The 6,101-nt window shown below is 36.4% G+C and overlaps 1 protein-coding gene across 1 annotated transcript in view; it reads right to left on the bottom strand.

The window, feature by feature from the left end:
- The window catches only part of LOC107747341 (gastrula zinc finger protein XlCGF57.1-like), a 30,903-nt gene extending 29,659 nt beyond the window's left edge, over positions 1–1,244 (bottom strand). Inside the window, exon 1 of the mRNA XM_016561809.1 lies at positions 1,216–1,244. The gene's annotated coding sequence lies outside the window, so the exon portion shown is untranslated. The remainder of the gene's footprint in view (positions 1–1,215) is intronic.
- Between the last annotated feature and the right edge of the window lie 4,857 nt (positions 1,245–6,101).

The raw sequence follows: 6,101 nt of genomic DNA, 5'->3' as shown, positions 1-6,101 counted from the left end.
AGATGCACACAGATCATCAAAAGCATTCTCTCGCGCACCCCTGCTGGTCGGTGCGCGCACCCCAGTTTGGGAACCGCTGACCTAGAGGAAAACTTTACACAGACAAATAGATAGTTACCTTTTTCTCAGACTACTTTGCACAGTCCTCATTCTGTTCGGGACATTGAGTTTAAGTCACTTCCTTGTTGGCTTCAAGAGAGAGAGCGGGAGGTTGCCGCTCGGTTCCCGCCTCCTTCTTCTCGATCTAAAAACTGTGTTACACAGACCATTTCATTCTAGGGACAAATCCTAGGGTTGTAAATGGACATGTAAAACCGTTTCTGGAGACTTTTTGCCCTTACCTAAGCCACATACCTTCTATGTAGATATCAGAGAACAATTTAAAATATTGTATCAATGCATTCTATGGCACCTTTAATGTCCTTAAATAACAATTATAAAAATAAAAACACACCAATACAAATAAATAACAATGCAAATTATACGGTCCCTTTTTTGTTTTGATTTATGTTTGGTATTACATGCAATCTACAAAATGTTATTAAATATTACACTTTCAACCATGGTTTTACTACAAATGGTAAAAAAACATGGTTACTATATTTAAATCATGGTAACTAACTACAAATTAACCATGGCTTTTCTACACTAACCATGGTATTTGTAATAAAACTGTGGTTATACAAATGGTAAATAAATAGGCAAAAAATAAATAAAACAAAACATAGTTGCTTCACTTTTACTTTAATAAAACCATGGTTAATTTTCGTAAAGGGATAACACTGTACACATTAAAGCATTTACAGTCGGTCTGTAAAAGTTGTCATTACACATGTTTGTTGTTCTCGCTGCATTTACACTGTTTTGAGCAGCAGGCGTCGTCAGTGTGCGCTGATTCGAGCGCTTCGAAACAGTGAATTATTTTGAGAAGCAATTGATTCAATCAACTCGCAGTTTTTAAAAGCTCCGTTTCTCCATCACTACTTGCCAGTGAGCGAATTCGTGTTTACGATAAACTAATTCATGATAGAGAGCGAAATTATACGCACATTTTCTGTTTCTACTCATAAAAACAACGTTCATTAATATTATGAGATAAATGATTACAGTGTTATATTCAGTAATAACCACTCTATTTTACATAGCTTGTAAAGACTATAACATTGCCTGAACGGTTTGTATTAAAGCAACACTTTAAAAGCTTAAAACGCTTACCTTTCCACAGCCGAATCACAACAGATGGAGGAGCGTGGCGCAGCCTTATGACGTCAAATCTCAAGACCAAAATAAAAGTCCTGTTCAGTGTCGTGTTGAATAAAATCACAAGTGTATATGGAAATTGCATTTAAAAATCGCATAGGAATGCATACAAAACATTTGAATTGTTGGTGAAATATTTAAATTCATGTTAAATGATTTCAAAATATTAGGTAAATTAATAAATATTGATTATATTATTAAGCATTATCTACTAATAAAACAGTGTGAGATTTTGCCTGCAAAAACTGTCATGTTTGGGTGCAGAAAACATTTATACCAGATATAAATTAGATTGAAATGCAAATAGTGACAAATGTGGTTTAGAGTTTAAAAAACGTAAAAAAAGAGTGTATGAATTAACAAAGTAGAATCCATGCAAGTATCAATATTGAAAAGTTAGTGTATTTTTCTAATATTAAGTGTATATATATATATATATATATATATAAAGTTCTATTGAGTCTAAGATACGGGGGGGGAAAGTATACAATATCTGAAAATAATAGTCTTTAAAGAATCAGTAGAAAATAAATAAAAGCAGAAGCAATAAAAATGTCAACACTCCCCCCCCCCTTCATATGTGTTTTATGCTTTATCCCTTTAACTTTCACACCTCTTTTTAAGAGCAGATGTGGGAGAAAAAAAACAAACACTTAAATTATTGTAATTCCTGAACGCATAATACAGAATACTTTTGAAAAAAGACACTTGGCAGATTATTAAGTGAAAGTTTTTTTTTTTTTTAAAGGGATAATAATAATAAAAATAAAATGAAAGAAATAAATAATTTTTATACATTTTATCTACATCAATAAACATCATGAGAAGACAGTAAACAGGACAGGACAATACAGCCCCCAAAACAAGCAGAAATACTGCTAAGACGAATGTACTGTTCTCCATAAGAACTGCATGTTCACTATCTATAGGTGCATTCCAATTCGCATACTTATTACTAGCATTATTTACTGCAAAACGGCATAGAATAGTGTATGTGTTCACACTGAAAATTAAAAAAAGAATAAGTGCACTTTAAATACCCTGATGATGCACTTACATAACCAAACCAAAAAGAAAAAAACAAAGTGTGAAATGTTGGACACTTCGTGCACTCAACTGTCCCGGCTTTAATTACGTAGTGGAGGGGGAGGAGCTATCAGACTCCAATTATGAATGACAAAATAAACTTACATAATTCATACACCACACCCTAGATTACATAATGTATAATTGCATAGTGTACAGTGCGTCATTTGGGACACAACTTATGTGTGTCTGGAGCTGCCTTGCAGAATGGCTTAAAGGATTAGTTCACTTCCAGAATAAAAATGTCCTGATAATTTACTCACCCCCCCATGTCATCAAAGGTGTTCATGTCTTTCTGGACTTAAAGGGTCATGAAACCCCAGACTACTTTTTCTGAGATTTTAGCAGAGGTGTTTGTGTTGCACATCATAGAAGACGAGTGCAAATGGCTGTGCATTTATTTGTGTTTTTAACTCGATGGGAGCGAAATGAAACTGTCTGAACGCGAAGCTGTGTGTGTTATCTGTCTCCCCTCTTCACGCTCCGCTCCGCACCACGCCCACTTTTTTAGCATTTTTTAAAACTGTGGTGAGAACTAACCAGTGCTGAAACGGGGGGGTTTCATGACCCTTTAAATGGTGGTCAATGGGTTGAAGGTCAAATTGCAGTTTCAGTGCAGCTTCAAAGGGCTCTACACGATCACAGCCGATAAGGGTCTTATCTAGCGAAACAATGTCATTTTCTAAAAAAAATAAATAAATAAATTACAGTTTATATACTTTTTAACCACAAATGCTCGTCTTGCACTAGCTCCGCGATGTGCGTCTGTGACTTGACGCGTGATGTAATCACGTTGGAAAGGTCACGCTTGGTTAGCTCTTCGTCTTTGTGTACTCCGGTTCAAAAAGTTAGGGTAGGGCGAAAAACTCTATGTTATACCTTTTTTTTGTAAAGGGCATTTGGACGTTCTTTGCAAACACTGAAACAGTACTTCCGCCTTCGTCACGCGTGACCTTTCCAACGTGACTACATAATGGGTCAAGTTGAACTAGTGCAAGACGAGCATTTGTGGTTAAAAAGTATATAAATTTGTTTGTTTTTTTTTAAGAAAATGAACAATCGTTTCACTAGATAAGACTCTTATTCCTTGGCTGGGATTGTGTAGAGCCCTTTGAAGCTGCATTGAAACGGCAAATTGGACCTTCAACCCATTGGCTCCCATTAGCCACTTTTTCACTGTCGGGCCAGTGTGTGCCAGGGCTACTGTAAAACCCTCCCTTAACACGCCTCTCTGAAGCAAACGTCACACAACCCCAGCATTTCACTAGCGATGGGAAAATTAATGAAAACTAAATCGTAAAACGAACTTAACAGAAATGGATGTTTGTTCCTTACATAAAGACTTCAGCATAGATATTTTATATGATTTACGATAAAAAAAATTATGCTACAGCATGCTAAATCAAACTATTTATCATAATTTCACATTAAAAGAGAACACACATAGGCGTACTTGTTCAGTCGCAGCTGCTCAGTTTATTTGTGATGACAGGAATGCACAAAACAACTCATATAACACTACAGAAAAATACTGACAAACCCTCGTGTGTTTCTGTCAAATTTCTTTAGAAAGAATGAGCATTAATATTAATTTTCCACGATGCATGTAATCTGAGGAGGTTTGACTGCTTGCTATCCCGTCTCATTGTACTGTTACACGAGTTATACGAATTACACAGAGTATATTAAATTTATGACATGCGGTGCAGAAGTCCATAAACAAAGAGACATTGAGGAGGCAGAAATATTAAACCAAATAAATACATGATTATAACCATATATGATTTGTCTTAGTTCTTCAAGCGGTCTCTGGTATTTTCACAATCATAAAGTGTTCTTATTATAGCGATTATATGCAGCCTTTAGCATCGCATATAATACATTTCTGCCTTATACGCTGATCAGAATTCCCATCAGGTCGCAATCGTAAGTTAATTCAGACACTCGCTGATGTTTGAAAGTGAGTTTTGTTCTTTGTTGAGACTTTGTTCACCTTTGGTACACTTGTGGTGTTCCCGGTCAAAAATTACCGGCCTACAAAAAAATTGCTTATAAATCTCTCATTATGCTATATTATCACCAAATATTGGATTCAATCTTTTTGTCGTAAGTTAATTCAGACACTCGCTGGTGTTTGAAAGTGAGTTTTGCCATTAAAATTGTTTTAAATATCTTAAATGTTGATGCTAGCTGGTAGCTTCATATGAAAACATGAGAAATGAACAGCGGTGCTGACCGGATAAACTCTGCCTTTGTTCATGACCACTCCTCTAGCCCCACTTGGCCCGCTTTGGCCCAAGGTATTCGGCGGGCCGAAAATCCCTGGCCGTTGGCCCCAACGAGGCACGATCAAGCCCCGGAAGTGACAGTGGAAACGCGGCTGGCTCTGGCACGCACTAGCACGCCCACTTTTGGCCCGACAGTGGAAATGCGGCTATTCAAGTCCATTATATGGAGAAAAATCCTTTAATGTTTTCCTCAAAAACCTTAATTTCTTTGCGACTGAAGGAAAAAAGACATGAACAGCTTGGATGATTAATCAGATGCAAATATAAATACAAAAGTCCTAAATGAAAGAAAACAAGTTGACAGAAAGATTGAATCCAATATTTGGTGATAATATAGCATAATGAGAGATTTATAAGCAATTTTTTGTAGGCCGGTAATTTTTGACCGGGAACACCACAAGTGTACCAAAGGTGAACAAAGTCACTAAATTTCAGTCCAATGCGATAACATTAACTATTGTTTTCGGGGAAAAGAAAATCCTCTTCGAACACAACCTGAGCGTTAATGCTAGTGGAATATTGCTGTGTGTATCTGGATTCTTGACTGATCTAGTGGCTTGTGTATGTGGACTAGCAAAGCTGACCTGTTGAACATTTTGTCGTACAACATAGAGAGGAGACAGTGAGATTGAATGTTTGTTTTGTCAGTTGTGCATGTGTGTAAAGTTTTGCTGATTAGGTTTAAATTTAAAGTAGCCTCTTCAGCAACCTTAACCTGTAAGTGTGAGATCACAGCAGTCTATGACACAACACTAACCCACCCAAACGCCATCATGTCTACTGCTTTCTCACTCTCAGATAGGGCTTTAATCTGGGCATGGTAGAAGCATTAGCTGTACTGGATCACACACACACACGCTTGTACAGCTATCTTTGTGTGGATTTGCCATAAACATCTATTATTCTTTACTGACCTAACACTATTTTCTATCCACTAAACTTATCCCTCACAGAAACTTTTTTTTTCTCAGATCATTTAGTATTTTTAACTATTTATTTAGTATTTTAGAATTAAAATACAATTTAGTATTTTAACAAGTCCCCACAATGTCAAAAATGTCAGGTTTTACTATCCTTGGGGGGAAATCTGGTCCCCACAATGGAGGATAAACCTATACACACACAGTGGTTTCCATGTTTTATGGGAACTCTACATAGACATGATTTTTAAACTGTGCAAACTATAAATTATCTTCCCTAACCCCACCCCTAAACACAACCCTCACAGAAAACTGCATCTTTACGTTGAAAAAAAATAATTGCTAACACGTAATTCATGAAACATTTTACCATCTTCTCACAACTATAAACACAATCTCAAAACTATACACCAACTTGCACAAACCTCAAACTTCCACATCTAGTCAAGAACATATTCTAATCTGTCAAAATCAAACTCTGGCCTCAGATGAGACACAGACCTAACAAATACACTGCCTAGAACAAACTCCACTGCTTAGAAAACAC

This window comes from Sinocyclocheilus rhinocerous, unplaced genomic scaffold (assembly GCF_001515625.1).
Source record: "Sinocyclocheilus rhinocerous isolate Xijiao unplaced genomic scaffold, SAMN03320098_v1.1 scaffold2907, whole genome shotgun sequence".
NCBI classification, from domain to species: Eukaryota; Metazoa; Chordata; class Actinopteri; order Cypriniformes; family Cyprinidae; genus Sinocyclocheilus; species Sinocyclocheilus rhinocerous.
This window is presented reverse-complemented; position numbering and strand designations above follow the sequence as displayed.